Genomic DNA, 9,361 nt, shown 5'->3' with positions numbered 1-9,361 from the left:
GTTGACTACAAAACTGAAGCAAATAGAGGGGGTGGGGGAGGAGGAGCAGCAAGAACAAAGTGGGGAGGAACACAATAGACTATGGAGGTCGACAATGGGTGCCCTGCTGGTAGGTGCACTATGGTAACAACACCTAAAAGGTGGGGGGGGGGGGGATTCTTACAACAATATAAACAACAATGTAAACCCTTACTTCTATTAAAAATATAATTTTACATATTGATTACATGTTGAAATGATAATGTTTTAGATATAAAGTTAAATAAAGCTCAATACTAAATTGAAAGATTGGAAAAAATACAAGATTTTTTTTAAATTATTGTGTAGAACTAGGGTGTGGCCAGAGATGGGGGGTGGTGAGAGGATTCACCAGACACAGAGTAGGGAGTAGAATAGGCAGATCTACTGAAACACACTGCTGAGGGGAGCAGTGGGCGAGACAGAAGAGGTCTGCTGTGCCATGTGGGTCAGCTCCCTGCCCAGGGATAGAACTCAGTCCTCAGGGATGATATTGCTGAGATTGAACCCTTAGGCCACCAGGAAGGCCTATCGCAATTTTTTAAATTAGTATTTCATTTTATATAGTACAAAACTGGTTACGGGCAATTTAAAGTAAGATCTATAACCTCTCATTTCATTAATGTAGTGCTTTAACTCTTACTGAATTAATGTTATGTTATTCTATATCCAAAATATTCATGAGCCCCTGCTGCGAGCCCGCAGGGACAAGGGCAGCAGTGAGATTGAGCGGAGCACAGGGTGAGGAATGACAGGTCACCATTGTTCGGTTGTGCAGTGGCTGGGTGCCTGTGCTCATCAGCTCCATCCGACAGGCCAGAGAGATTGTCAGGCCCAGAGGAACTCGAAACTCCATCAGAGTATGATGACACATTTGCCAAGAACTTCAAGGTGATCTCTTTTATTCTCATTTTCTTATATTATTGTTATTTTTTGGCACACATACACCCTGAGCCATTTCCTAATGGAATACCAGGAGCCCCTGGAACTGGCTCAAGGCTCTTCCAGGGTCTTACTGAGGAAAACTGATGAGGTACTACTCAGTAAACATCGAGAGGCCACATGAACCATAGGATTTCAAATCCAAAGTCAACCATCTAGGCCATGCCAGTGAGGCCCCTGTTAAGACACGGAGGCTCTCACGGAGGCAGCAGATACTCCTCCAAGTGGCAAGTCCACCAAAAATGAGAGATTCTCCAGCAGATAGGAAGATTATTCAGAGCTAGAAGAGGTCCCCCCCAATCTCCTTTAGAAACAGTTTGTGAAGATGGACACTTTTGGTCCTGTGTCATGGGAGAGGATGGGGGAGGACGGACATGATGTGAGCTTTCAGAGCTGTGGCAAAAGGCTCTTCTCTAACAGATACTACTACTCAGAATGGAAAAGGAAAATCAGAAGCTTCACGCTTCTGAAAATGACTTGCTGAATAGGGCCTAAAGCTTATGAAGAATTCACTCATCTTAAAGGAGTGACCAGCTCAAGAACAGTCCAGCCTCTATAGTGTCCCTTGGTTTCTCATTATGCTTGCCTCTTAGTTCCCCCTGGGATTCATAGCCAGAGTGTGTGATATGATCTTTCTTCAGAAATCAGAGGTCATATTTAAAGTGGCTTTAAGTCTGTTGGGAAGCCATAAGTCCTTGATTCAGTAACATGAGATCCTAGGAACCATACTTAACTTTATAAAACCACACTACTCAACCTGAGCTTGGTGCAGTGGAAAAGACCATCAATCAGATGTTTGAGATGCATACCTCTAAACAGTTACAAGCTTATGGAGTACCACATACTTCAAGAACAATTTACCAGTTCCGCTCTTCTCAGTAACAACCAAAGAATGGAAAATTTAGAGAAAACCAGCAGCTTACACGAACAAAACCTTGACCTCCTTCAACAACTGCAAATGGCAGACTCTAAAGCCTCAAAGCCACAGTTGAGAAGCTCCTGATCAGTGAAAGCAAACTGAAGCAGGTTACTCTTGTCTTGGAACTGACACCCTACTGAATGAGAGAAATTATCTGCACATCATACATATATTTGACTGATATCAAAGATCTACAAAGAGCTCATACAACTCAACAAAAACAATCCAGTCAAAAACTAGGCAGAAAAGATAAACAGGCATTTCTCCAAAGATGACTGATGACCAACAGACACATGAAAAAATGGTCATCATCACTTACCATTGGGGAAATGAAAATCAACATGAGGAGATATCACCTCTCTCCTCGGAGAATGGCCCACATCAAAACAACCAAAAGCAAGTGCTGGTATGGATGTGGAGAAAAAAAGAAATCTCTTACACTGAAGGGGGAGACCATAGACTTCTAAAGTACAATGGTATAAACCAACATCACCTCAATAAAGTAATTTTAAATGTAAATAAAAAATAAAAATAGGAAAATGGGAGCAGACTTTTCACCAAAGAAGTCATAGAGTGATAAACACACATGAAAAAAAAGGCTGAACATACTACGCCTATAGGGAAATGCAAATTAAAACCACAGTGGGACACCACTATATACTTGTTATATTTTTTTTCATTTTTTTTAATATCAAGAGCTTGCAAGAGTGCAGAAAAACTGAAATTCTCAAACACTGCTGGTAAAATGCAAAATTGCATAGCCATTTTGAAATTAGATAGGTATTTTTAAATTTAAGATTTATTTCTAGGTATCTACCCAAAGACTACAAAAACACTAATTCAAAGGGGTATCATATGTCCTTGCATATTCATTGCAGCACTATCTACAGTAGCCAAGTTATGGAAACAACCTAAGTGTCTAGTGACATGATTAGATTAAGAAGATGTGGTGTGTGTGCATACACACAATAGAACACTACTCAGTTATTTTAAAAAGTGGAAAAAGATGAAATCTTGTCATTTACAAAAAAATGGATGGAACTAGTTGGGATTATGTTAAGTGTAGCAAGTCAGGAGAAAGACAAAGGATGATTTCACTCATATACGGAATACAAAGGAACAGATAAAATCAAATCCAATCAAGACCTAGAAATCTGAATATAGAAATTAAGGTGGTCAGGGGGGTCATTTGACTGTGGAGGATTATGAGTGCTTTGGTGGTGGATATGGTGTGGTAAGATACATCTGAAGAGATGTGAACCTGTTAGGGGGAAAAGGATGTCCTAAAGCTAATTCCATACAGGCTTTGCAGACTTCACCCCCCCCCCACTCCAGATCAAAGCCAGACATGTGGGCTTTGGAGAGGATCCCCCATTTTGACTCTCCGCCAGTTCGCAGTATCCGGCCAGCTCTGAGAGTGCCTTTCGATTTCCAGGTCAGTGGATCGGGTAGGACGCATTAAAGACTTTATTTCCCTATTTTCTCCCTGAGTTGTACATTTCCTTAATTCCCTTTCCCTTGTAAATAAACCTTTTATTAACCTTTTGTGTGTGCCTGTAGTGGAATATTAATAAGTCCCTTTAAGCGCGCAGGTGAGGACCCACAGCCAGGCAACCGTTTTATTTTATATCGGGGTTGCCCTATAACAAACCTATATCCATAAATACAGTGTTAAAAAGCAATGTCATTTCAGTTTTTAAAAAATACAATTTTAAAAATATCTTCCTTTGAGATGATTTAATTTTTTTTTATTTAAAAATTACATGAGAGGATCAACATGGCAGTGGGGAAACGCTGTAAGTCCTCCCAATAAAAAAAAAGTTACAGGGAAGAAAAGCAGCAGGTCCCTGTGAGAACCAGGACATGAAAGATAAACAGGCAACTCTGTCAAACTGCCTGAAGAGGAAAGTTGCCATAAAGGAGGACAAGAAGAGAGGAAAGCGCATAACCCTGCTACCCTCCTCCACGCACAAAGCCGGCACACTTCGACCAATAGAAAGGAAGGAGAAAAAACACAAAAACAACAACAAAAACAGAACAAAAACAAAAAAAAACAAAAAAACAACAACAGACCAAGTGGGACAGTGAGTGTAAAGGAACTACTGAAGGCATCCCACCCCGCAAACAGGTACTGTGGAAAACCATGCGGGAATCACCACGGACATGAGCAAATAGCTCAGGGTGGCCATTAGAGGAAGATAAGGACTCCCGCAGAGAGACCTGCAAATAGCTCAAGGCCAGCTGGTAAGCTTGTGCAGAAAAGCACACGCGCTGGAAAAGCATACACGGATCGCGGCTGCCCAGGTCCCCATGCCCACGACCTAGGTTCATGGGGAGATGCATGGGAACAGTCACTGAGTTGAATGACCCTCACTGAGTAATCAAAAACCAGGCGCCCAGGTACGGGCGCGGGGTGCAAAAGGCACCATTTCTGCAGACACTGAACTGGGCTACCGCCCACGTCCCAAATCTGAGGGTTTCGGAACTGAGAACCAGGCCACAAAGTTCGGGGCCTGGGAGCCCCACAGCGGCAGGGCACAGGGCAGACACAGCTCCCCCACGCAGCTTGAGGGGCTCCATGCCACCCCCACTCTATTCCCCAGAGACCCACTGGGTGGGGTGGGGGGGAACACAGTTCTGGAAGGATACTAGTAAAGATCTCTGACGCCACCTAGTGACCAGAACAAAATCACCAACTTCCTGACAGTTGGGTGCCAGGGATCCCAAAGCCACCCTCAGGCTCTGAGAGAGGGTGGGCCATGCAAACGGGGCTAAGAAAGGAAACAAGGTGTGGAGCAAGACCCCATTCTGGTACTGAGAGCCAGGCGCAGGATGCGGGGCATGGGACATGCCATAACAGTGGGCACTGCACAGGGTGACAGCAAGCATTTGGATCTGATAGCATTTGGATCTGGAACTGAGACCTAGAGCGCAGAATTCAGGGCAGGGGCTCCATACAGCTGCAGGCACAGCACTGGGTGAACACAGGGCAGACACAGCACCCAGCTTGAACAAGAGCCCCTGTCTTGAGGTGCTCCTCTTCCCCCCACCCGTTTCTCAGAGAACCACTGGGAAAAAGCACAGGTCAGCAAGTACAGGTCTCTGGCACCACCTAGGGACCAGAACAAAATCACCAATTAGCTGATTCCCTGCTGGAACTGAGTAAATACAGAGGGAGAGAACTGCAAGGAACAATGCCAAGCAACACATCAACACCCTAGTGGAGTTTGGGTATACAGTACTGGACTCGGTCTGGTAAACAGTATCCGACCCCAAAGAGATGCCCACCAACACCAGTGGCAAAATGTCCCAATGCACAGAGCTAATTAGAAAGCAAACAGGAGGGAGAAGGAAAAATATAAACAACAAAGCAAGCCCACAGCGGGACGACACGCCACCAAGAAAAAACATCATCAGAGCTCAACAATGACATGGAAGGACTTCTCGGCCTGTCAAATAGAGAATTGATGATCATCATGATTAAAAAGCAGAAAGAAAATGAAAAGGGAAAAAATGATTTAAGACAAATAATCACTGAACTGAAGAACAAAATTGAGACCTCAAGAAAGAAAAGAAATACAGAAGATTAAAAGATTACTAGAGGAGATAAAGAACTCTGGGGAAAGCAATGAAAACGGAATCAATGAAATGGAAGAACAGATCAGTACTCTCGAAGATACAGAAATAAAAAGAGCCAAAAGAGAAAAGGAGAGAGAAGTGCAAAGGAAGAAGTATGAAGACATTATTCGACAATTATCAGAGTCCACGGAGACGAAATGTAAGAGTTATAGGCATTCCAGAAGGTGAGAGAGACAAAAGAACTGAGAAACTATTCAAGTAGATAACTGAAGAAAACTTCCCAAGCATGAAAAAGGATACAAATATAGACATACAAGAAGCATGAAGAACACCCAATTACCACAATGAAAAGAAAACTACAGCAAGACACATAATAGTAAAGCTTGCTAGAGTCCAAGACAAGGAAAAAATAATGAAACTGGCAAGGGGGAAGAAACAGATAAAAGGGAAAACAAATCAGGTTAACTTCAGACTACTCCGAAGAAATACCTCGGGCAAGAAGAGAGTGGAGTAACATACTCAACAAACTTCAACACAGCAAATGCCAACCAAGAATACTTTAACCTGCAAAGCTCTCCTTCCTCTATGAAGAAAAAATATGGACCTTCTCAGACAAACAGAAACTCCAGAAATTCATTACAACTAAACCTCCACTCCAAAAAATTCTAGAAGTCCTAAAGCCAAAACCAACAAAGGAATGAACAAGAAGAACAGAATAAAGCAAGGAATAAAATCACAAAGACAAACAACATGGCAAATACAGATGCCAATATAGCAATATTAACTCTAAATGTAAATGTATTAAATTCATCAATAAAAAGACACAGAGTAGCAGGCTGGATTAAAAAACAAAATCCAACCTTCTGCTGTCTCCAGGAAACACATTTAGCCACAAAAGATAAACACAGACTGAAAGTAAAAGGTTGGAAAAGAATCCTACAAGCAAATGGACTAAAAAAGAAGGCAGGAACAGCTATACTTAAAGCAGATGAAATAGACTTAAATTAAAAAAGGTAAAAAGAGACAAAGATGGATACTACATTATGATCAAGGGGACAGTACACCAGGAACAAATAACAATCATCAACATATACTCACCAAATGAAGGAGCACCAAAATATATTAGACAATTATTATCAGCTCTGAAAACAGACATTAAAAAAAAAAATACATATATAGTGGGAGACTTCAACACCCCACTCTCACCAATGGACAGATCAACAAGACAAAAAATAATCAAAGACACTAGAGCCCTAAATAAATACATAGAACTCATGGACTTAACAGACATCTATAGGACACTGAACCTAAAAAAATCCAAGTACACGTTTTTCTCAAGCGCACATGGATCATTCTCCAGAATTGATCACACACTGGGCCACAATACAAACATCAACAGATACATGAGCATCAAAATCATTCCAACTACATTCTCCATTCGTAAAGGCATCAAACTAGAAATAAATCATGAAAAGGAAACAAGAAACCCACCCACTTCATGGAGATTGAAATCCATACTACTGGAACACCACTGGACTGAGATCAAAGAAGAAATTAAAAAATACTTTGAGTTGAACGACAAGGAGGATACCACTTTCCAGAGTGTATGGGATGATGCAAATGCAGTAATAAGAGGAAAATATATAGCAATAGAGGCTTACATCAAGAAACAAGAAAGAACTCAAACAACCTAATCTCACATCTCAAAGAACTAGGAAAAAAAAAAACAACAAAACACTAAAGCCAGTAGAAGAAAGGGAATAATAAAAATCAAAGCAGAAATAAACAAAATGGAAATTAAAAAAAAAAAAACAATCCAAAAGATCAGTGAAACCAAAAGTTGGTTGTTAGAAAATATAAAACAGACAAACCTCTAGCTAGGCTCACAAAGGAAAAATGGGAGAAAACAAATATAAATAGGATTCTAAATGAAAGAGAACAAATCACAACAGACTCAGTAGAAATCAAAAGAATAATCATAGATTACTGTTAACACTCACATGAAAAAAATTCAACAACCTAGGAGATGGACAAATTCCTAGAACAATATAATCATCCAAAGCTGGACAAAGAAGAAACAGCACAACTAAATAGACCAATTACAAGCAGTGAAATTGAGGCAGTAATCAAAGCTCTCCCCAAAAACAAAAGCCCAGGTCCAGATGGCTTCACAAATGTATTCTACCAAACATTCAGCAGTGTACTAGTGCCTATCCTACACAAATTCTTTCAAAAAATTGAAAAAGAAGGAATACTACCAAATATGTTCTACGAAGCCAACATTACACTAATACCAAAACCAAACAAAGACAGCACAAAAAAAAGAAAATTACAGGTCAGTCTCCCTAATGAACACTGATGCAAAAATCATCAACAAAAAATAACGATGGGGCCTCCCTGGTGGCGCAGCGGTTGAGCGTTGGGTTGCAAAGCTAGCTGCCTGCGGCCTCTGCAGCGCCAGTTCGATCCCCGGCTGCTCCCCGGCCACCGGAGGAGGGTCCTACATGGCGCGCAGACCTCTCCTGCTGCCCGCTGCTCCCCTCAGCAGTGTACTTCGTCACTCTCTCTGTTCTGCTCTCCGCTCTGGCTCTGGTGAATTCTCTCATCCTCCTGCACCTCTGACTGTACCCAGTGCTTGTATAAATAAATAAATAAATAAATAAAAATCTTTTAAAAAAATAAATATCAATGATGTAAAAAATAAAAAATATATTAAAAAAAGAACAATGATGTTACATATATATATAAATAAGTAAACTATATAAAAAAAATAAAAAGGGTGAAATGAAAAAAATCCTTAACAAAATCCTTGCCAACAGAATCCAACAATGCATCAAAGGGATAATACACCACGATCAAGTGGGATTCATCCCAGGGGCACAAGGATGGTTCAACATATGAAAATCGATCAATGTAATCCAACACATAAACAAAAAGAAAACCACATGATCATATCAATAGATGCTGAGAAAGCATTCGACAAAGTCCAACATCCATTTATGATGAAGGCCCTTGAAATTCTCAGGACAGAAGGAACATATCTTAACATGATAAAAGCCATATATGACAAACCCACTGCCAATAGTATTTTCAATGGCAAAAAGCTGAAGGCCTTCCCTTTAAGATCAGAACAAGACAATGATGTCCTCTCTCACCACTGCTCTTCAATATAATATTGGCGGTCCTACTCAGGGTAATAAGACAAGAGAAAGACATACAAGAAATCCAAATAGGGAAAGAAGAAGTAAAATTATTGCTATTTGCAGACGATATGATAATATACATACAGAACCCTAAAAACTCCACAGAAAAACTACTTGAAATAATCAACCAGTTCAGTAAAGTAGCAGGATACAAAATCAACACGCAAAAATCAGTAGCTTTCCTAGACACACTCAATCTGAAGAAGAAGAAATCAAGAAAACCATCCCTTTTATAACTGAAACAAAAAAAATCAAACACTTGGGAATAAACCTAACAAAAGAGGTGAAAGACCTTTACAAAGAAAATTATAAAACACTGTTAAAAGAAACAGAAGACACAAAGAAATGGAAAGACATCTCCTGCTCATGGATTGGAATTAACATTATTAAAATGTCCATCCTACCAAAAGCAATATACAGATTCAATGCTATTCCAATAAAAATCTCAATGACATTCTTCAAAGAAATAGAACAAATACTGATGAAATTCATATGGAACCACAAAATAACACGAATAGCCAAAGCCTTACTGATGAAAACGGATTTCAAAGGAGGTATCACACTTCAAAACTTCAAGCTATGCTACAAAGCCATAATAATTAAAAGTTTGGTATTAGAACAAAAACAGACACATAGACCAATGGAACCAAATAGAGAGCCCAGAAATAAAACCACACTTATATGGACAACTGATCTTTGA

General features: G+C 40.2%; 1 pseudogene; it reads left to right on the top strand.

Moving 5' to 3' along the window:
- Positions 1-81: 81 nt before the first annotated feature.
- LOC119258585 (TBC1 domain family member 1-like) lies at positions 82-2,019 on the top strand (annotated as a pseudogene).
- Positions 2,020-9,361: the final 7,342 nt, after the last annotated feature.

The sequence above is a fragment of the Talpa occidentalis genome, unplaced genomic scaffold (assembly GCF_014898055.3).
Source record: "Talpa occidentalis isolate TD23 unplaced genomic scaffold, MPIMG_talOcc4v2.1 talOcc4.5, whole genome shotgun sequence".
Classification (NCBI taxonomy): Eukaryota; Metazoa; Chordata; class Mammalia; order Eulipotyphla; family Talpidae; genus Talpa; species Talpa occidentalis.
This window is presented reverse-complemented; position numbering and strand designations above follow the sequence as displayed.